This window comes from Papio anubis, chromosome 11 (assembly GCF_008728515.1).
Source record: "Papio anubis isolate 15944 chromosome 11, Panubis1.0, whole genome shotgun sequence".
Taxonomy (NCBI): Eukaryota; Metazoa; Chordata; class Mammalia; order Primates; family Cercopithecidae; genus Papio; species Papio anubis.
Genome location: NC_044986.1, coordinates 110,137,620 through 110,160,251, shown reverse-complemented (window position 1 = coordinate 110,160,251; position 22,632 = coordinate 110,137,620). Strand labels below are relative to the sequence as shown.

The 22,632-nt window shown below is 37.6% G+C and overlaps 1 long non-coding RNA gene across 2 annotated transcripts in view; it reads left to right on the top strand.

Annotated features, from left to right (window-relative positions):
• The window catches only part of LOC103887339, a 108,154-nt gene extending 88,509 nt beyond the window's left edge, over positions 1 to 19,645 (top strand). Inside the window, exons 8-11 of one of the 2 annotated variants that reach the window (XR_004177089.1) lie at positions 593 to 819; positions 8,175 to 8,251; positions 15,918 to 16,081; positions 17,515 to 19,645. This is a non-coding gene — a long non-coding RNA (uncharacterized LOC103887339). Of the gene's footprint in view, positions 1 to 592; positions 820 to 8,174; positions 8,252 to 15,917; positions 16,581 to 17,514 lie in introns of those variants that run through there. The other variant, XR_004177088.1, reaches the window with a different exon arrangement.
• The last annotated feature ends 2,987 nt before the right edge of the window (positions 19,646 to 22,632 follow it).

Genomic DNA, 22,632 nt, shown 5'->3' with positions numbered 1-22,632 from the left:
TATTATATGATGATCTATTCTATACTTTGTACTACATATGTACCCTATGTATATACACTATAATAGTATACACTGATATACTATATGTAGATAGTATATTTGTATATATAGTTAGTATATGTATATATGTATACTATCTATTTATAGTATATATGTATATACTGTAGTACTGTATATACTATAGTATATGTACACTATATATACACATATGTGTATACTAGAGATAGTATATACTATACATATATATGTATGTGTATGTATACTACATATAGTGTACACAGATAGTATACATATATGTGTATACTCTATATTATATATAGCATATGTATATACATGTATGCTATAGTACTATATAGTACTATATGTGTATGTGTGTATAGTACATTACATATGTGTAGTGTACACTACATATATAGTACACATAGTACACTACATATATAGTACACGTACACATATAGTACATATACATATATAGTATATATGTACTATAGCATGCACAGTACTATAGTGATGTAATGTCCTGAGCTAGAAGCTATCTACTTATTGTGGAGTTTTGTTGTTACTTATTGCCAATTTTCTTATTTTGTTTTAGCCTTTAATTTCAATCAACTTAATCTTGTGAGAAACCCTGCAGGACTTGAGACTTCAGAATTTCCCATTGTGGGAACATATACACCATGGACTACCAGGCAGCCAGAAAAAGAATAAAATCATGTCCTTTGCAGCACCACGGATGCAGCATTATCCTAAGTGAATTAAGGCAGGAATGGAAAATCTAGTAACACATATTTTCACTTATAAGTGGGAGCTAGACATTGAGTACGTATGAACATAAAAATGGGAATAATAGACACTGGGGACTAAAGAGTGGGGACAGAGGGAAGCAAGGTTTGAAAAACTACCTGGCGGGGGGCAGTGGCTCATGCCTGTAATCCCAGTACTTCGGGAGGCCGAGGTGGGCACTCATCTGAGGTCAGGAGTTCGAGACCAACCTGGCGAACATGGTGAAATCCCTTCTCTACTAAAAATACAAAAATTACCTGGGTGTGTGGCGGGTGCCTGTAGTCCCAGCTACTCTGGAGGCTAAGGCAGGAGAATTGCCTGAACTCAGGAGGCGGAGGTTGCAGTGAGCTGAGACTGCATCACTGCACCCCAATCTGGGCAACACAGTGAGACTCTGACTCAAAAAAGAAAAAAAAAAAAAAGAAGAAGAAAGAAAACCTATCTATTAGGTACTATGCTTACTTCCTGGGTGATGGGATAATTTGTATCCCAAACCTCAGGATCACACAATATGCCTATGTAACAAATTTGCACATGTACCCCCTGAATCTAAACTAAAAGTTGAAAAAAAAGTTACCCACTGTGGTATTTGCATGTCATTGTCCCTGGCAGCTGTGCTTCCCCACCTTGCCTTCACTTGAATTTATCCAGTGACATTTCTCTTCACTTTTCTTGATGAAACCAGGCTGCCCAAGTAATGGCTGCTAAGATGCAAGAATAATTTGCACTTGCTGACTTTGGTGATGCTCTCTTGCCAGAACCTTATGAAACATTCCACTCTCCTTTCCAAGAAGGAGCACCTCTTGGGAAACTTCTCTTACCAGACATTGCTGAATAGAGGATTAGGCTGACAGTGTTCTGCTAGATTTTTCTTCCAAAATATGAATAATGATTAATAATATTAGGGGAACAAAGTTAAAATAGAACAGTGTTAAAAAGTTTGTCAATGCAGCAAGGATTCTGATTTCAGGGGTTGAGTGTTAGAATAGTAGAGTGTGGTTCAGTGTGGCAATTATATTGTTAGTTTCAATATGTCTATACCTCATGCAAAATGTAAGACTAGATACCTACCAGCAAAAAAATGACTCACAACCTATCTATCTCCCACAGCTGTTGGTACCAACTGTGGCATCTACCTACCAATCAGCAGAACTCCAGTTAAAAGACAGGTGTTCTAGTCTGCCCTAAACATTCATGCATTTGGACCCTGTTAATAGACTAAATGAATTGAATATTATTTTTGAAGCCTATTATTTAATTTTCCAAAGATACAGAAAGCATCTATTTGTTAATAGTCAATATCTTGACTGATATTCAAATGAAGACTTAAGAATCCTTCTATATATTGAGAAAAATGATCTAATTACTGTATTTTTGTAAGATAAGGAGAGGTTGACTTTTCCACCTGTGAAATTTTGCAAGGCTCTTTTCCTATAGAATTTTGCCTGCCCTGCTTTGTAGATGCCAACCGACTGGGAATTATTCTTGAAATCGGACAAGACATCCCTTAAATTATAGAAAATTTATTGTCTACTATTATATCAGAAAGTAACATATTCTTAGTACTATTCAATGGAATTTAGGTTTTTAGGAAATTTTGCTAACCCTAAGAATGGCAAAATAATAGATTCTTCCATAACTCTACAAGACCACAGGAATAGGTGCTGTGACTATGACCTCACATTATACAACTGGACTCTTCATTGAGTCGTTGGAGTTATAGAAAATGAAAGGCAATTAACTGAAATATTTCAATTTGTCAAATATTTTCTTAACATTTCTGCTTTGAGGGCTACAGAAGTAATGGAAAGTCTTTGTCTCGGAGGATTTGTAGTTCATAAAGGGATGTGTTGGGGGAGTTAGAATACGGTGAACTATGTTGTTTTGATAATGGTGATTAAAAAGACAATTGAATAAATAACTTGAATATGAAGAAGAATGGGCTAAAGGCTCTAAATACGGTTGATTCCTTGTGGGAAGAAGTTATAACATACAATTGTGTTGCAGGACAGGTGAGCCCCCAAAATGGGGCTTAGCTCAAGTTTTTGGCCTTGCCTAGGAAGGAATTCAAGAGTGAGCCGGTGGTAGAAGAAAACAGCTTTATTGAGGTGTCAGCAGTATTCCAGTTCCGTGACTGACCCTGTGGAGCAGGGCTACTCCGTAGGCAGAGTGCAGAGAGCAGCAGCCCTAGGGGCAGTTTGGCAGTCATATTAATACCCACTTCATGCTAATGAAATGGTGAGTTGTTCAGGAAATAGCTAGACAATAGGCAGTAACTTTTGGGTGTTGCCATGGCGATGGTAAACTGTCATGGTGCTGGTAGGTGTGTCTTATGGAAAGGTGCTTTTGGTGCCTCTTCCAGGTTGTGGCCAGTCTTCAGTCTGGTCCAGAGTCAAGCGCCACCTACCTTCTACCTCAGTTGGGAAGATCACTAAAGCTTCCATGGTTGCAATGCGTGGGTTGGGGGTTGATATTTGAAGGTTTCCAAGGATATAAACTCCCAACACCCTATGGTTATAATAGAATTTGACAAGGCGCTTCATTCGACATTGTATTTCCTGTGCAGGGTATCCTGCCTCAACATAGTAGGTGTTCAGAAGCATTTTTTTTTTTTTTAATTGAATAAAACAAAATTCTTTTTGAGAAATTTAGATATTTCAGAAGTTAATTTATAGAAACCCTAAAACTTCCCATTACCTTATTGTGGTATGGATTTTAAAAATAATATATTTAGGGGAGATGACATTATGTTCCTTTAAATATTACCATTTTGATTTTTGAGCCTTCCTGTTTAAAAACGTTGACCTGTCTTCTTGGTAGTCAGGAATCTTGAAAGCTCAGGCTTCTCCATTTTATTACCTCATAGAGTTTTGCCAGAAAATGCTACTCTGGGAGGAAAGTAGTGGAGCTGAAACTTCAAATAGAATCTCATGAGTCATACACATGTCTGCTAACGGGAGGGAGAACAGGATGGACGCACGAGTAGGGACAGTCATGCAAAGGGAGTTACTTGATTTTTTTTCTTCTCCTCTTAATCAGGAAATAGTTGTTTCTCCTCCATGTTTATTATTTCTTTAAACAATATATTCCTCTGACAAGAAGTTAATGATGAGTCACTTCTAGGAGGCAGAAATTTAATTTTCTAAATACTTAGTTCTTCGTGTTAGCAGAGATCCAACAGTGACATTTAAAAATTATTCTGTTTCTGTAACTTGGATACTCTTTAAACTAACAGGACTATGTATGTGGAATGGTGTACACCTGCGTGATAATTCATGTCAACCATGCACTTACTAGAAAATCTCAAATGCTTCCCTACATAAATCAGTTCTGAGACCCAAGAAGCCAACTCATTAAAATTTACTTGAGATTCCTGTAACCTTTTCTCAGGAAGCAACAGCAGGTAAAAAATGTGCAGCTTAAAAAAAAAATGTGCACAAAACTTCAATTCTAGTCTATAAAAAAATCTTTTTTTGTGGGTAGTTGAAAAGCCTGGCAGAGGGTGGGTGGGAAAGTCATGAAAGTTTGGAAGGATGACATAGTAGATTATGACAAATTAGAAATTTGTCACAGAATATTGATGGAGGAGATGCCGGGCTGAGTCAGATTTTCTCAGTGCTGAGGTGATGGTCGATTACAAATTAGGTTCCTTTGAAAATTGCACTAATATTTTTGGCCACTAGGTCATTAGAATTTGCTTCTCCCCAAAGCAGTAACGATAATAGTGACTCAGTCTGCATATGCTGAAGCTGGTATTATACTATTGATTGCTAGGGCCATTGTCAATGTCTGGATGACTGCTGTTTGCAGGAATCTCATGCCATTCCCTTGCTTGATAACTACCAAGGGCTCTGTATCAACTACAGAATACAACCAAATCCCTTAGCATGATGTGCAAGGCCCTCTGCCATCTGAGAAGCTGCTTAGATTTTATTGTCTCATGCTAGTACCCATCTAGGTCCCAGGTCAAGTTTCAGATCCATCTCCTATATATTCAAGAGTTCTCCATTCTTGCACTCACCACAGTAAACCCATATTATAAGTCAATCTCCTTGGGGGCAGGGACTATGGTTTATTAATCTTTGTAGTAATAGCATCTGGTACATGGAGTGCTATAGATGTTTGTTAAATTAATAAGCATATGTTCTATCTTCTTCTTTTTTTTTGAGAGGGAGTTTCGCTCTTGTTGCCCGGGCTGGCACGGTCCCAGCTCACCACAACCTCTGCCTCCCAGGTTCAAACAATCCTCCTGCCTCAGCCTCCCAAGTAGCTGGGATTACAGGCATGTGCCACCACGCCAGGCTAATTTTTGTATTTTTGGTAGAGACATGGTTTCTCCATGTTGGTCAGGCTGGTCTCGAACTCCCGACCTCAGGTGATCCACCTGCCTCAGCCTCACGTAGTGCGGAGATTACAGGCGTGAGCCACTGCACCTGGCCATGTTCTATCTTCTTTTAATATGTAGCATAACTACCAACTAAGTAACACACTTGGCATGCAGTAGGCAGAATTCTATAGAAGTCCCCGATAGCCCTCACCTTTGTGTAATTCTATTCCATTTCAGTGCAGTGGAAACTTTGCATATGAGGAGATACCACACCCATGACTACAGACTATATTATATTATGTGGCAAAAAAGGAGATAATCTAATTACATGAAACCCTTTAAAAGCCAACTTCTAATGTACTGGTGAAAGGAATCAGAGATCCAAAGCTTGGGATGGGATTTGATGCATCTTTGCTGGTTTCGAAGATGAATGGGACCACTCTCAGTCCTAGAGGCCAAGGAATGCAGGTGGTCTCCAGGAGCTAAGAGTGGCTCCCTGCTGATAGCTAGCAAGGAAACGGGGACCTCCACTTCTGCCAACAATCTGGATGAGTTTAGATGTGGATTCTTCCATATCCTCCAAATAACAGACCAACCTGCTGATACCCTGGTTTCAGTACTGGGACACCCGATGAAAATAATCCAGCCATGAATGAGTCATGTCATCCTAGAGTTCTTACTTACCTGGCTGTGATATAACAAATTAATATTGCTCAAAGCCACAATGTTTGTAGCAATTTGCTTTGTAGCAATGAACAACTGGTATACCTAGTATGCAACTTCATCAGATAAATTGTGTGTGTGTGTGTGTATGTGTGTGTGTGTTTTTGTTTAATTAATAGATAATAGGTATCCTCACATCAAATTGATGCTTGCTAATTAAATCAGAGTACTTAGTCTAAGGTGATTTGTTCATTTCAAATAATGTAACAAACTGTTATTGGGTATCTGCCATGTCTCCTGTATTATGCTGTGTCCTGGCTGAAATTCAATCCTGAATATAATATATACAAAATATCTTGATGTTCTGGATCACAATGGCTGAGACATAATTGCAGACACAAATTTTATGTCAAATAAGTGAATGTAATAGTCTTAGAGTTTGAATATTTAGGGGGTTTCTGCTATAACAAGTATATTTATTTTCTAATAAATATTCTAATTTTATGTTTGGTTCTTTGTCAAATATGCTTGACATTTTTGGATAATATCCTTTTTCTCTGATGTATTTTTAAGTACTCTGCCCCAGAAGAATGTTTGCTAACCTGTATTTAGCTTTTCTAATGCTTTAGTGTTGGTGTTGTCATGTTAATTTGTCAGTCATATAGCTGGAAATGAAATTCTTAGGTTGTCTGGAATTGATAAAGTAACTATATGTTATGTAAGGCATTCGTCTATTGAAGTAATATGTATACTTTAAATAATTGTACTTTTGCAGCCTAAAAACAAACAAATTCAAAATACTGATGTATAACCTCTTTAGTACCCTTAAACCAGAGATTGTAGACAGCAGTATAATGATGACTGTCCATGATTATGGTCAACTTTTCAAGTATTTATCAAGAGTTTTACATATGAAACAAAAGCCCAACATCTCTGATCATTAGAGAAATGCAAATCAAACCACAGTGAGATACTCATGCCAGTCAGAATCCCTATTATTAAAACGTCAAAACCAACAGATGCTGGTGAGGTTGTGGAAAGGAAAAAGGAACATTTTTACACCGTTGGTGGGAGTGTAAATTAGTTCAACCACTATGGAAGACAGTATGGCAACTCCTCAAAGACCTAGAGGCAGAAATACCATTTGACCCAGGAATCCCATTACTGGGTATATACCCTAAGGAATACAAATCATTCTGTTATAAAGATATATGCCCATGTATGTTCACTGCAAAGACGTGGAATCAATCTAAATGCCCATCAACGATAGATTGGATAAAGAAGATGTGGTACATATACACCATTAAATACTATGCAGCCATGAAAAGGAATGAGATCATGTCCTTTTCAGGGACATGGATGGAGCTGGAAGCCATTATCCTCAGCAAACTAATGTAAGGATGGAAAAACAAACACCACATATTCTCACTCTTAAGTGGGGGTTGAACCATGAGAACACATGGACATATGGCAGGGAACAACACACACTGGGGCCTGTTGAGGGGTGGAGGGAGGAAGAGCATTAGGAAGAATAGGTGATGGATGCTGGGCTTAATACCTAGGTGACGGGATGATCTATGCAGCAAACCACCATGGCACATGTTTACCTATGTAACAAACCTGCACATCCTGCACATGTACCCCTCAACTTAAAAGGTGAAGGAAAAAAAAAAGAAAAACAGTTTTAGTGTATGCTGAATTATGACAGATCCCATTGCACATACAGAAGACTAAAATAGAGTATCTAAACATGGTAGCTGAGGAGCCAAGGACTACTCTAATATATACAGAGCTGGCCACGGAGTACGCTAGCCAGGAAACTGCTCTGTCTCAGTCTGCAGGGCATGCCAAATAACAGTAGAAAAATAACAAGACTGGGAAGATCCTATAAACAAATCATTTCTGAGGGTATGCACTATATGTGTTTGGAATGAATGTTTTCGATTAGCTTCTTGGGGATGAGGAAGAGGACGGTGAGACCCTTAGAGACACGCCATGCTGCAGGCCGTGTGTTGTATGGAGTGAAGTAGGAAGGTCTTGGAAACAGTAGGGTAGTGACTGAGCTCTGTGGTCCCTGCCCTATGTGCTTCCTCATACCACGTGAATCTCTTCTGGATTAACAGGTAACTAACATGAACTAGAAAGGTACCAAATTATTAACCTTCCAGGGGGTCCTACACATGTATTGGCTCAGAAATGGACAAGAAAACAGTAAATACAACACGACATATAGGAGCAAGTCTAAAACATAATGAACATGAAGGATTTAGAGAGTTAAGACACGGTAGATGGTAGCTGCACAGTACAGTAGATGCCGAGACTTGAGGTAGACCCTGAAAAGAGAGGAGAAGTTACATTTTCCCGCAGGAGTGATTAGTATTTTTTTTTTTTTTTTTTGCAGGGAGACCCATGGCAGAGCGGGGACCAATGAGGGGGAATCCTCACTGGAATCCAGGCTTTGGACAGGAATGTGAGCAGGTGAGTCAAGACCAGCTGGCGGAGAGATTAAATTCCTGCCAGAGAGAGATTTTAGAGTTGATCTAACAGACAATAGGGAGTGAGTTGCTTTTGTTAAACAGGTGATGCTAATTAATTGAGGGTACCCAGGAGTCAATCAGCAAGTTAGCAGCTGAAGAAGTTTAGTGTACTGAAGAGTATTTCCTTTGGAGAACTGCTCCCAAACTGGTCCAATAAGAACCACTCAGGGCCAATTGTTTCAACTGAAGATTGCTAAGCCGCTCTTGCAGCGCTCATTTCCATGGGTTTGGGATGAAAGCAGTATTTCTACAGGCTCACAGAGCAACTCTTATTTACACATAATTCTCTTATAGGTGGTTAGAAAATATATCTTATAACAGACTTAGTGTTTGCCATCTGGGGACTTTTGGTCAGATTAGACAGAAAAAAATTCCCTAATCTTGGTGAGGAAAGCAAGAACTTGAGTGAGCTTCATTTGAACAATCTAACATTTTCCATTTAATGGCTTTAAACGAATCCCCCAACTTTTGGAGGGTTTTGTATTATTAATTCGTTTCTGAATTGCGGTATTTATAAAAAAGACTTGTGCAGCTTAAAATAAGACATTCCACGAAATTGCCAATATTACTAAATGGTTTATAATTAATTATCCAGTCTGTCCAACCATTGCATTTTGGTATCAACGGAGGATTTTTCTCCTTCTGACCAGTAGAGGGGGCTATAACTCTTGATATGAATAGCTGTTTTTTCTAGACAGAAATTACATCACCGACCTGTACTGCTGTTGAACTATTGTACCCTTGAATTTATAATTAATATACTAGAAATATAATGTGGTGCATATTTTTCATACTTTATCACTTTAGACTTACATACATTATTTATGGTACCGCTTGTTTTATATCTCCCAGTATAAACTTCTTTGCCAGCCCAAACAGACCACAATTATTAGGATAAATGTGGCTCTTTTCTTGCATCCAACATTACTTCTGCCTTCCCCCTTTTCTGGAACACCAGTGGTTACCATTTGTTTGAATATAACTTGCTTGCTTGAAACCCAGTTCAGCAACAACTCTTTAATAAATCCTTCTCTTATCCTCCACTTCTCAATTTGCATAGCGTGATTAAACTCCTATTTTATTGATGATGATCAATTGATTGAATGAAAGGGGGACTCACTCTGTCACCCAGGCTGGAGTGCAGTGGCGCGATCTCGGCTCACTGCAACTTCCACCTACTGGGTTCAAGCAATTCTCCTGCCTCAGCCTCCAGAGTAGTTGGGATTACAGGCATGTGCCACCACGCCCAGCTAATTTTTCTATTTTTAGTGGAGATGGGATTTCACCATGTTGGCCAGGCTGGTCTTGAACTCCTGACCTCAAGTAATCTGCTCACCTGGGCCTCCTAAAGTGCTGGATTACAGGTGTGAGCCACCACGCCTAGCCTAAGCTATTTTCTAGTGCTTAATACAACTGTTTATTTTATGTTTACTAAATACATCATGATTTTTATTATTCTCCTATTAGATCATATGTAAATTTCTAGAAAAAGTACAAAATGCCCTGTTAAGTTTGAATTTCAGATGAAGTAAATTTTTTTTTTTTTTTTGACACGGAGTCTCGCTCTGTTGCCCAGACTGGAGTGCAGTGGTGCGATTGCGGCTCCTTGCAAGCTCCACCTCCCGGGTTCATGCCAGTAAATGTTTTTTAGTATAACTAAATCCCATAAAATATTTGAGACATGCTGACAATAAAAAGTACTTATCCAGAATTCACATTAACTGAAAGTTTAGTATTTTTATTTGCTAAACCTGGCAACCTTAATTATAAACACTTTGGTTGTTGAGTCTTTGTCTTGTTCACATTCATGACCACAGAGCATAGTGTCAATTTATAGTAGCTGCTCAATAAATGAAAGGGTCAAGATGTTATATGTGGCCAAGTTATTGTAGAATGAACATTATTTCTTTGAATAACTGCTTTTAAATGATCTCCACTAGTATTACATTAATGTGTTGACAGTGAATTATTATTCATTCTAAAAAAGAAATAGTTGTAAGAAAAACTTTGTGCTAAGTAGAAATTTAAGGATTTAAAAATAAAAATTGGAGGGAACATTTGAAAGATATTTAAGTGTCTTAAAATATCTCTTTGAGTTGTTAAGAAACATGATGTGATTAAGAAAATTCTCTTGCCAAATGAATCCAAGAAAAAATGTATGATTTTAAAAGATGCATGATGTGTTGAATCAAGACATACATTATAAAAAGATGGTACCAGTAATATTCATTGTTTAGAATAATGAGTTTGTTCCCATACTTGGACTTGGAAGGGAAAGAAAAGGTGCTATACAATCGGGGTAGTACCCTGATTGAATAAATATATTTTGTATACTTAATCTAAAATATCTATAAGTCTAGCTACCTTAAACCAAATCTCAGGCATTTCTCCACAAGCCGCTTAGGCGTTGGGAAAGATTTAGAAAAGAACAAACCATTATAATTAACCTCTATCAACAGTTAAATTCTGCACAGTCTGTCAAATCTTCCTCTGACAGTTAGAAGTCTTACGTTGGGTGATCTTATGCCCAAGTTCCATCATAGTCAGCTTGACACGACACTGATATGTAGAGAGATGAAATTATATTGACATAGCCAATTTAAAGGAATAGTAGTCTAAAGCAGAGGATACACACACACGTGCACACACACACATATGTGTGCACATGCACACACACCAGGACAATCACAGGCGACTGAAACTGGAACGCAATTTGAATCTCATTAGCAACAACGAAATACAATTTATAACAGCGAGATACAATTCTTCACCTATTTGCTAAAATAAAAAAAAAAAGATACTACTCAATACTGGCAGCACTTCACACACTGTTGGTGGGAGTAAAAATTGGTATATTCTTTCTAGAAAGTATCTTGGTTTTATATATATATACATACACGGATATATATATATATGTATATATATACTTTACCTAGTAAGAGCCTTTTTATAAATTCTCAGGAAAGAAACATACAGAAACTCATATAAAGGAATATGTGCAGATAATCTCATTACATTTGGAGGAAGGAGGGGATGTTCATCCTTGGTGGCAAGGTAGAGCAGCTCCCTTTGCTGGTCTGCTTCTTGGGGGACAGGCACTATTGGCCCAAGATTTGCTTTATCACATAGGACCTTTTATTTCTGGCCCTGTTATTGTCTCTTGTTGAGATCTCTCTCCCCCCGCCACCACCCTAATCCCCAGGCCTCTGCACAGAAGGCCTGATGAGGTCCTAGTATTTCGCAAAGGAGTAGAGTTGGAGGCCTTGCTCGGCTTTTATTCCTGTGGCCTGGAAAGACAGGCCTCTTTACGTCCACCTCTTTTCCAGGTACATTTCTGGAATTTGTCGTTTTCGTGTAAATATTTAAATGTTTAATGAAAACAAGTGGCTGTATAGTTGGCTATTAATATTTATTAAATAATATTTCCTTATTGAGTTGAAGTGCTACCTTTAACTTATAATGAGATCACCATTTGGGGAACATTTTCTACTCTCAATTTGTTCACTGATGTTTCTGTATATTCCCTCCATAGGCTTTGAAATTTTGTAAATACGTAAGGGTAACTTTTCTTATCATTCTACTTCTTGTTCTGGTTTTGTATCTAACTCTAGAATGAGTCAACGGGTTCAAGGTCAAATGATCCTGTTGTTCATATGGCTTTATCTGGTGTGAAGAAATGGAGTCACAAAAAGTCTGGGATTAAGTTCCTTTTCTCTGTGTTCCTTAGCAGCCTCATTGCTTTGCTTTATTGAATCTCCTTATTACCTCTACACTACATTGTGTCTTCAGGCCAGGACATATCCATCCCTGATTCCTCTGTGCCTGGCTTAGAACTGGTACCTTGTCCAAGCTTACTTTATGGGTGTCTTACTCAGTCTAGGCTGCTATAACAGAAAGCAATCAAGATAGATGTGAGCTTTAAAGATTAAGAACTACATCTCCATCTATTTAGATTGTTTGTTTGTTTGTTTTGAGTATGAGTCTCTCTCTGTCACCCAGGCTGGAGTGCAATGGTGCAATCTTCAGCTCACTGCAACCTCTGCCTCCTGGGTTCAAGCAATTCCCCTGCCTCAACCTCCCAAGTAGCTGGGATTACAGGCACCTGCCACCATGCCCTGCTAGTTTCTGTATTTTTAGTAGAGATGTGTTTTCACCATATTGGCCAGGCTGGTCTCTTGGTCAGGCTGGTCTTGAACTCCTGACCTTGTGATCTGCCCGCCTTGGCCTCCCAAAGTGCTGGGATTACATGCCTGAGCCACCGTGCCCAGCCCATCTCCATCTATTAATATGTTCATCTCTGCTGTGAATCTGGAGAAGCACAAAGGGCTGTGGATAAAGCAGACATTGGGATAGATTTTCCCAGTGATCAGGACTGCTTGCCAGTGCTTCTGATTATCCTTCCTCTGTTAGTGTGTTGTTCTAAGGAAGGCTGTAATTAAAGCCGTAGCCTTTCAAGTTAGAATTAATTTTTCTAGAATTTTATTTTGTTCTCTGGGAACAAGGTCCGCTCCATCCCTTGCCAGTCATATCATGTATGTATTATCTAACTTACAGACATTCACATTTGAAATACATTTTCAAGAAAAACTGTTAAAGTGACTGATCTTCCAATTTAAACAAAATCTGGGACAATGAATCCTACATTCAACTGACTTTTAGGATTCAGTATCTTTTCCCTGTGGCCTCCTGTTTTCTAAAAGTAAATCTTCAAAATAGTATTTTGCAATTTCATAGACCTTTTGGTATTCGAACCACTTTCAGTACGCTTCCAATATATTTAATTAATTCTTTCTACTTTATTACAATAGAATAATATATTTCCACATTATTCCTTATGGTCATTAAAAATTTTAAATATCAGGTATCTGGTTCTTATCTGTTCAAAATGAATCCAGATGTTCACGTACCGCATGGGTGCCAGATTTTTTTTTCCATCCTAGGCTTAACTTTGGAGAATAAATTTGGAACAATTCTGTGGGGACTGTTGGTCACAGATGGCTGAGTAATCATAAATCCTCGGGTGGAGATAGAGTCCTTCTGGATAGCAGTGTTGAAACTGATTTTCATAATTTAAAATACTCAACCCTGCATCATCCACGTAAACGAAAGGTGTCTCATTTTTTTCTTTTTTTAAAAAGTGACATGTAATTAGCTTCTAACACCTTAATTTCATGTTTACTCTTAACTTTATGTTTTGGCATCTCTTCCAGAAATTTGTTCCCTCCCTCCAGGTACAAAAGGGTTCAGTTTCTTTCAGTTAAAAAAAAAAAATCCCTCTTCTTGCTGGAAACCTTTGCTTGTATTTCGAGTTGAGTTATAACACACTGTCTCTTCTCATCACCCTTGTCACACAGCATTATAATAATCGGTGCATATATGTGAGCTCCTTCAAGGCAGCGATTGTCTCTTATCAATTGCTGCAACTCCACTGCTTAGCAGAGTGTCTGGTATATAACAGGTGCTAAGTGAAAAATGAAGGATGGTCTCTTAAGTCAGAGGTTTATACTGCATCACGCTTATTGTCCAGTAAAGGATAAAGGAAGGCTTTAGTAAGTTCTTTAGTCATTTTACTTAAAAATGTTTTAACTATTTATTTTATAAGCAAAAGGAAAGTTATGCTTTTTTTTTTTTTTTTTGAGACAGAGTCTCGCTCTGTCGCCCAGGCGGGAGTGCAGTGGCCGGATCTCAGCTCACTGCAAGCTCCACCTCCCAGGTTCACGCCATTCTCCTGCCTCAGCCTCCTGAGTAGCTGGGACTACAGGCGCCCGCCACCTCGCCCGGCTAGTTTTTTGTATTTTTTTAAGTAGAGACGGGGTTTCACCGTGTTAGCCAGGATGGTCTCGATCTCCTGACCTCGTGATCCGCCCGTCTTGGCCTCCCAAAGGTTATACATTCTTGATTTGCAGAAGAATTTAACACAATTTTTAAGTTTAAGAGCTTAAAACTTTTTTTTTCTGATGCTGTTAACTTTATCAGTCAAGCCCAAGTAAAATCTGGTGGCACACTCGAGTTAGGATAATTCATGAAGGGGCAGTGGTGTTTTGTAAGGGGACTACGTAAAAGGGGTAGCCAGGGAGCCAAGAGAAATTCCGAGATGGTGCAGTGCCTTGGGGCTAATATACCAGGCATGGCCAACCTTAGGACCAAAAGGAAGAGTGGAGATAATGGTATTGGAAATTGAAAGGAGAACATCGTGTGTTTTGAGAACTGTGACCTTCTGTGGAGAGACATGACCAGCCTGAGGCAACCAACTATGCTTTCCTCTCTCCCTTTGATGGTCTGCTGGGACTCTCTATTTGCTATCCCAAAAGTAAGCCTGAGGGAAGGAGCACCTGTTGCTATGGGCCTTAGGGGTTGACCTCCCAAGCAAGAAAGAAGATGGCGGAGGATGGAGAGTGGATTTGGAGGGGAATGACAGATCTGGGGCACAGTTATCACAGTTTATTATACTGAAGGTACTTTTTCTGTGGAATAGCCATCCTGCTGAAAGAAAGACATAAAACCAGAAAACAAATGCTGAATGTAGTAGGGTCTGCCTTATTTTTTTTTCTTTTTTGAGTGCATTTAAAGCAATCCTGGCCTTCACGAACTGCACTAGGTGGCAAGATATGATGAGCCCAAGAAAGCGTTCAATTGTATAATATTATCCCAAATGTGAGTTGTGTTCCATCAATGGCACTGCCTTTGGCCTCACCTTCATATGGAGTTCAAGACCACATTTGCACTAATGAGGTAGTTTATCCCATAAGAGAATGCATTTCTCAGTGCACTGAAATGCTTTCCTTTTGCATCAGTCTTTTTAAAAAATAATGTAGAGAGATTTCTCCAACTGGATTCACTCTGTGTGGCCTGCAAAATGCAATTTGTTTTCTAAATGCTATATTATCTTCATCCACCGCCTTCAATTTAAATTTTAGTAAATGGTGCTTTAGTTCTCTGAAAATTCTCTTTATGCTCTATATTGGACTTAAGTAGATGCCAATTTTCACATATCTGGCTAAAAAGAATATTGATGTCTAAATAAATTTGAGAATAGAAGACTTTATACATATTGATTTTATCACATCACAGATATAAAGCATATATTTGATACTTACCTGAAACAGGCATGCTGATACAGCAAAGAAATGCCTTTAAAAATATGTATACATAGAATAAAAAAGTTTTCTTTTCAGACAAACAAGCCAAAGACGTTCAAACAGGAAAGCCAGTCCATTTAGGCAGCAGACTTGTCACTGAAACCATAGTTTGAAAATCACTAGGCCATGTACAAAAATAGCAGAGTTAAACTGCTGCATTATCACAAACATGATGTCTCATAATTGGACAATAAATATCTAAATTTGAAAAATCTAAAGCCCTTTGGAAAATATTAATTTAGTACAGCCAGCAAGTTAATCGACTTTTTTTTTTTTTTTTTTTTTTTTTTGAGATGGGATCTTGCTCTATCACTTAGGCTGAGTGCAGCGGCATGATCGTAGCTCACTGCAGCCTGGAATTCCTGGACTCAAATGATCCTCCTGCATCGGCCTCCTAAGGAACTGGGACTACAGATGCACACTACCAGGCTTGCCTAATTTTTATTTTATTTATTTATTTTTTTTCAGAAATGGGCTCTCAATGTTACCCAGGCTAATCTTGAACTCCTGACCTCAAAGGATTCTCCCACCTCTGCCTCACAAAGAGGTAGGATTATAGGCCTGAGCCAACACACCTAGACTTAATGAACATGTTTGAAGTAAAACTTCCTGCAGTGAGAAGGCACTGCCAGGTGAGTAGCTTTTGACAGTGTTGGGCTACGTTTTATCACAGATAGGACTGACTCGTTTTCATTAAAAATCAGCTCATTTAGGTAACAGCACACTTTGACTCAATATACCAATATTTCTCTATGTTTTTAAAAATAAACAGAATGCCTAACCTTCTAACTAGTTATGAAAACATAAAAATATCTAAGATGAAACTTCTGCAAAGAGAACAAGGTTTGGAATTAAGATGGTCCCAACGGAACTGACTGCATTTAGAAAAAAGACAGCACGGTACAATGAGACTCATTTATAAAGAGGAAATCTGAGATTGAACTCATTATATTTTTCCATTGAATTGGAGGTGGTAGTTAATAGCTTAGGCTAGGGAGCCTGACCATCTGCATCTGCATCCCAGTTCAACTCTTTTAGGAGTCACAGGAGCTGGAGAAAATTATTTAGCACTTTTTTTTTTTTTTAAATGGAGTCTTGCTCTGTCCCCAGGCTGCAATTCTGCCTCAGCCTCCCAAGTAGCTGGGACTACAGGTGCATGCCACCATGCCTGGCTAATTTTTGTATTTTTAGTTGAGATGGGGTTTCACCATGTTGGCCAGGCTGGTCTTGAACTCCTGACCTCAAATGATCTGCCCACCTTGGCATCCCAAAGTGCTGGAATTATAGGAGTCAGCCACTGCGCCTGGCCTATTTAGCCTGTCTGTGCTTCAGTTTTCTTGTTTGTAAAATAGAGATTCTCATATAACTACTAAATGGGATTGCAGTGGGCCTTAAAATTACTGTATGTAAAATTCTTATAATAGTGCTTGGTATATAGTAGTGTCATGTAAGTATTAGCTATCATTATTAATTATTAAATTGAGTACCACTTTACTGACTGACAAGTGATTTTGTGTAGGTTACCTAGTCTCAGTACATTTCAATTTAATTGACATCAAAATATGCTAATGGGTGCCTCACCTAATTTTGAATGTTTTTGTGACTATGTATTTACTCAACAAACATTTATTGAGCCTCTACTCAATACCAGGCAATGTGATAAATATTGGGAAAAACATATTGAGTAAGAAAGACAGTCCCAGTTATCATGAAGCTACAGTCAAACAGGCAATGTTGACATTCTGGTGTGTAGAGCTCATGGTGATATAATTGGGTCTGAGAGTTGAATGACGCCCGATCTCCTATCTTATGAATGACTCCAGCTCCAAAACTATCCTTGTAAATATTGTATCTCTCCAAATTGTCAAGGATGTCCTGTCTTATTCTTCAAGTTCTAGCAAGCCCCTCAAAGTTTAAAACTCTAGGTCAATAATCCTGAATTGTATCCAGAGAATAAGATACACCATAGACACACCACCTAGAGAAGAGAGTGGGCAATGTGACATTCCATATGCCAATCCTGCCTTCTGCATCCCCATCTGTGGCCATCGGTGATGACATGAAGCTTACAGTCAAGCGGCTTTCCTGTACCACCACCACCATGACTGTACCCTACCAAGGCCTTGTTGGGGTCCTACCTTCAGTGCTCAGAAACAGGACTTGAAGACAGAAGGTCTCCAGGTCCTTACCTCACTTCTCATTTTTCTTAAGATCCCCCCTAAGTCAATTAATTAAGGGCCATTTTTAATAAATGAAAACGCATTTTGTTGGATTGATTCATTCTTATTTTAGAATCTGTGTCTGTCAACATCAGTGGAGCTCCTCTGGGTCTCAATACGTTGTGTAACATTTCTGCTCATGTTCCTTCATGTCTCCTTTGGTGCTTAGCTACTGTTTAGTTTGTGCCGGTTGTTGCAATTGCAGAATTGTTTATAGAAATAATTTGAGGCCTAGGATGGTATCTTCCTCCTGAGAGGGCTTTACGTGTGCCTTTTCCAGGCCCCTGAGAGCGGCAGCAACCTGGGATCATCTCAGACCAATTTCAGAGACTGCAGTGCTCTGAAGCTGGACTACATGCCCTAGGAGGGCCTGTCGGCTTCTGGGTCACAGTTACTTTGGGGACGTCAAAATTCGGGTTTCCACCCTAAGCAAACCCCTCCTCCCCAATGTGGGGGAGGGTCCCATACTTAATTCCCCTCAGCTTTATCCTATTAGCCTGTTACAGTTCTTCTATCCCTTCACTTCTCAGCCACTCTCTCTGCAATCAGTGTTACTTCTAGTGAAGAAGTGACCTTAAAACAAAGGAGGAGGAGGAGGAAGGGGGAAGGAAAGAAGAAATGGAAAAGAAAAGGTATATGAAACAAATTTTGATTATTGAGGGAGTACAGGCTATTTAAAAAATAATAGTGCCAGGGAACCTGAATCAGAAAAAACTGCAAAAAGGTTTGTGAATAAAAGAGATGGTTTGGGGTCTGTCTTGAAGTTCATTAAAAAATACTAAAAATCCTTCTCCTCTGTAACAAATTCATTGACCAAACTGTACAGAAAATATGTCTCCAATTTGCAGTTGACTGTACTATGAATTAACTAGGAATTCCTTTGTAAACATTGTAATGATGACAAAATGAACTGAGGAGAGGGGATGGGAAGGAAACAAGGGAATAGGATGGGATGGAAGATTGGGGAATTTTTGGTGAGATTGAGACTTTGCTATGGTCTGAATAAGTCCCTTCAACATTCATTTATTCCTAATTACCATTATGGTGATATTAAGAAGTGGAGCTCTTGGGAGCTGGTAAAATCATGAAGGCTCTACCCTAATGAGTGGGATTAACACCTTCATTAAAGGGGTTGAAAAAGATGACTTTGCCCCCTTTGCTCATGTGAGAACACAGTGTTTGTCCCTTCCACTGTGGGAGGATGTGATAAGAAGTGCCATCTTTGAAGCAGACAGACCAACTCTCCCCAGAGACTCAATCTGTTGGAGCCTTGATCTTGGACTTTGCAGCCTCTGAACTGTGAGATATAGACTTCTATTATTTGTAAATTACCCAGTCTGTAGAACTTTTTTAAAAAAATAGCATCACAGACAATTGCAAACCCAGGTTTTTGGATCCAGAACCTGTGAAGCAACCAGTGTTCTGATTTCTATCACTAAAAGTTAACTGTAACTGTTCTAGAACTTACCATAAATGAAATAATAAAGTATCTATTCTTTTGTGTCCTCTTCTTTTGCTTATAATTGTTTTGAGATTCATCCATGTTGTTGCATATTTCAGTTCACTTTTTTCATTGCTGAATATTATTCCATGATACTAATATACCACACTTTGTTTCCCCATTCACCTTTGATAGGTTGTTTTTAGATTTTGGTTATTATGAATAAGGCTGCTCTGATCATTATTATTTTTGTGGTTAAATTTCTAGGAGTAAAGTTGCTGGAATATGGGTGGCCAAATATTTAACCTTATACAAAATTACCAAAGTGATTGTTCCACTTTACACCACCACTGACAATGTGTGATCATTCCAGTTGTTTTCATCGTCACATAGAGTGTTACTGGTCTTTCAAATTTTAGCCATTCTGCTGAGTGTGTAGTAGTATCTCATTTTTTTTTTAAATTTGTGTTTCCCCAATTAATCATGATTTTGAGAGCCTTCCATTTGCTTATTGGCTTTTGGTATAAGTTTTTTTTTTTTTTTTTTTTATGAAGTGTCTGTTCAAATCTTTCACCCCTTTAAAAAATTTGAGTTGTTCATGTCTTTATTTTCGATTTGAAGGAGTTCTTTAGATGTTCTGGGTATGCGTTCTTTTCCGGATATGTGCACTGAGAGTCAAGTCAAGCACTTCCAGTCAAGGACTTCTCCATTTAGTTTCAAGTTGACAGGTAAAAATCAATCATCACAGTAGGGTAATTCCTCCATCTTTGTTTTACTACATCAAGAATATCTTGACTATTCTAGGTGAGATGGCTGGCTGTGTTCCCACCCAAATCTCATCTTGAAATGTAGCTCTCACAATTCCCACGTGTTGTGGGAGGGATGTGAGGTAACTGAATTATGGGAGCGGGTCCTTCCAGTGCTATTCTCATGATAGTAAATAAATCTCATGAGATCTGATGGTTTTATAAAGGGGAGTTCCCCTGCAGAAGTTCTCCTCTCATTTGCCACTCTGTGAGATGTGTCTTTCTCTTTCTGCCATGATTGTCAGGCCTCCCCAGCCATGTGGAACTGTGAGTCCATTAAACCTCTTTCTTTTGCAAATTCCCCACTCTTGGGTATGCCTTTATCAACTATGTGAAAATGGACTAATAGACTTGGTTCTTCGCACTTCAATATAAATTGTAGAATCAGCTTGTCAATTTCTTCAAAAAATCATGTGGGAATTTTTATTGGAATTGTGCTGAATCCAAAGATCAACTAGGGGAGAATAGGTGTCTAAACAGCATACACATACAATAAACTTGGCCTATCTTTCTATTATTTAGATCTTTCATTTCTATCACAAATAGAAAAATCTATATTCACAAGCAAAAGAATGACGTTGAACCCTTCAGCAATAGTTTTCTAAGAACACTGTTCGTAGAAATCTGGTATAGCGATCTGGTATGTCTTTTGTTGGATTAATTACTAGGTATTTGCTTTTTTAAATGCTATTGTAAATGGTATTCTATTTTTATGTTTCATTTTCCAATTATTTATTGTTCTTATATAGAGATGCAATTGATTTCATATATTGATTTGGCATCCTGAATCCTTGCTGGATTCTCTTATGCACATAATCATGTTTTCTGCTAATAGTGACAATTTTATTCTTTACTTTCCAATATTTATGAAATTTTAAAATATTTATTCTGTTGTTCTTACTGCTTTGGCTAGAACGTTTACTACATTGTTGTATAACACGGTAAAAATTGATAGTCTCACTTTTCTCCTGATTGTAAGGGGCAGGGCTTAATATTTAACTATTGGTATAATTGTAGCAGCAGAAATTTTTTTTAATCAATGAGGAGTGCTGACTTTTGCCAAATACTTTACTACATCTTTTGAGGTAATTACATAATATTTCTCATTCATTTTGTTAATATGTTGAATTACATTGATTGATATTTGAATGTTAAGCTAATCTTACACTTCGAGGACTGGGGAGGAAAACTCCACCTAGTAATGATGGATTTATTATTCTTTTGATATATTCCTGGGTTTAAATCGCAGTATCTTGATTTTTGTGTCTATGATCACGTAGGTTATTTGTCTGTAATTATATTTTTGAAATGTTTTAATTAGTTTTTTTAAAAAACCATGTGGCTTCATGAAATGAGTTGAGAAGATTTTTTGCCTCCTCTATTTCTTGAGATAATTTGTATATAATTTTTATTATTTCATATTACTTATTTGACCAATTTTAAATTGGGTTTTTTGTTGTCGTTTTTGAGTTTTAGAAGTTTTCTATATAGTCTGGTTTTTAATCCCTTATCAGAATCAGATATGTAATTTGGAAATCTTTTCTCCCAATCTGTGTGTTGTTTACTTACTATGTTGATAGCGTCTTGTGATCTATGTTAAAAAATTCACGAAGTCCAATTTTTCTACTTTTTTCTTTTGTTGCCTATACTGTGATGTCACAGTCAAATCATTGCCAAAGTCAGTCTCATAGTTTTCCCTGTGTTATTTTTCTAAGAGTTATATAGTTTTAGGTCTTACATTTACGTACTTATTTTGAGTTAATTTTTAAATATAATGTTAGGTAAGGGTTCAACTTCATTATTTTGCATGTGGATATACATTCTTTTTCCAGGGCCATTTGTTGAAAAGACTGATTATATATTAGGGATTGTTTCTGGGCTCTCTAATCTATTCCATTGCTCTATAAGTCTGTCTTTATGCCAGTAATACACTATTTTGTTACTGCAGTTTTATAGCAAATTTTGAAATCAGGAAGTATGAGTCCTCTAGCTTTGTTCTTTTTTCAAGATTGCTTTGGCTATTCTGCATCCGTTGAGATTTCATATGAATTTTAGGATAAGGTTTTCTTTTTCTGCAAAAAATAGGAATTTTGATTGGATTGTGTTGAATCTGTAAATCACTTTGGATAGAATTAACATATTAACAATATTAATTCTTTCAATCCATGAACATGGAATAGGTTTTTCATTTATTTATCTTTTAAAATTTCTTTCAGCAGGATTTTGTAGTTTTCATTGTATACGTCTTTTACCTCCTTAGTTAGTCCCTGAGTGTTTTGATCTTTTTGATGCTATTGTAAATAAAATTGTTTTTATAATTTCTTTTTCATATTGTTGAAATGTTAGTATATAGAAATACAGCTGATATTTTATGTATTAATTTCTGCTACTTTGCTGAATTCATTTATTAGTTCTGTCAGTTTTTTTTAAAAGAATCTTTAGTTTTCTACATACAAACTTATATTGAGAGATAATTTTATATCTTCTTTTCAAATTTGGAAGCATTTATTTATTTTTCTTGATTCTTTGCTCTGGCTAGAACTTCCAGTACAATATTGAATAGAGGTAGTCAAAGCTGGCATTCTTACCTTCTTTCTGATCTTAAGGAAAAGCTTTTGGTTTTTCACCATAAAGTAAAATGTTCATTGTGGTTTTTTTCATATATGGCTTTTATTATGTTGAGGTAGTTTTCTTCTATTACTAGTTTGTTGAGTGTT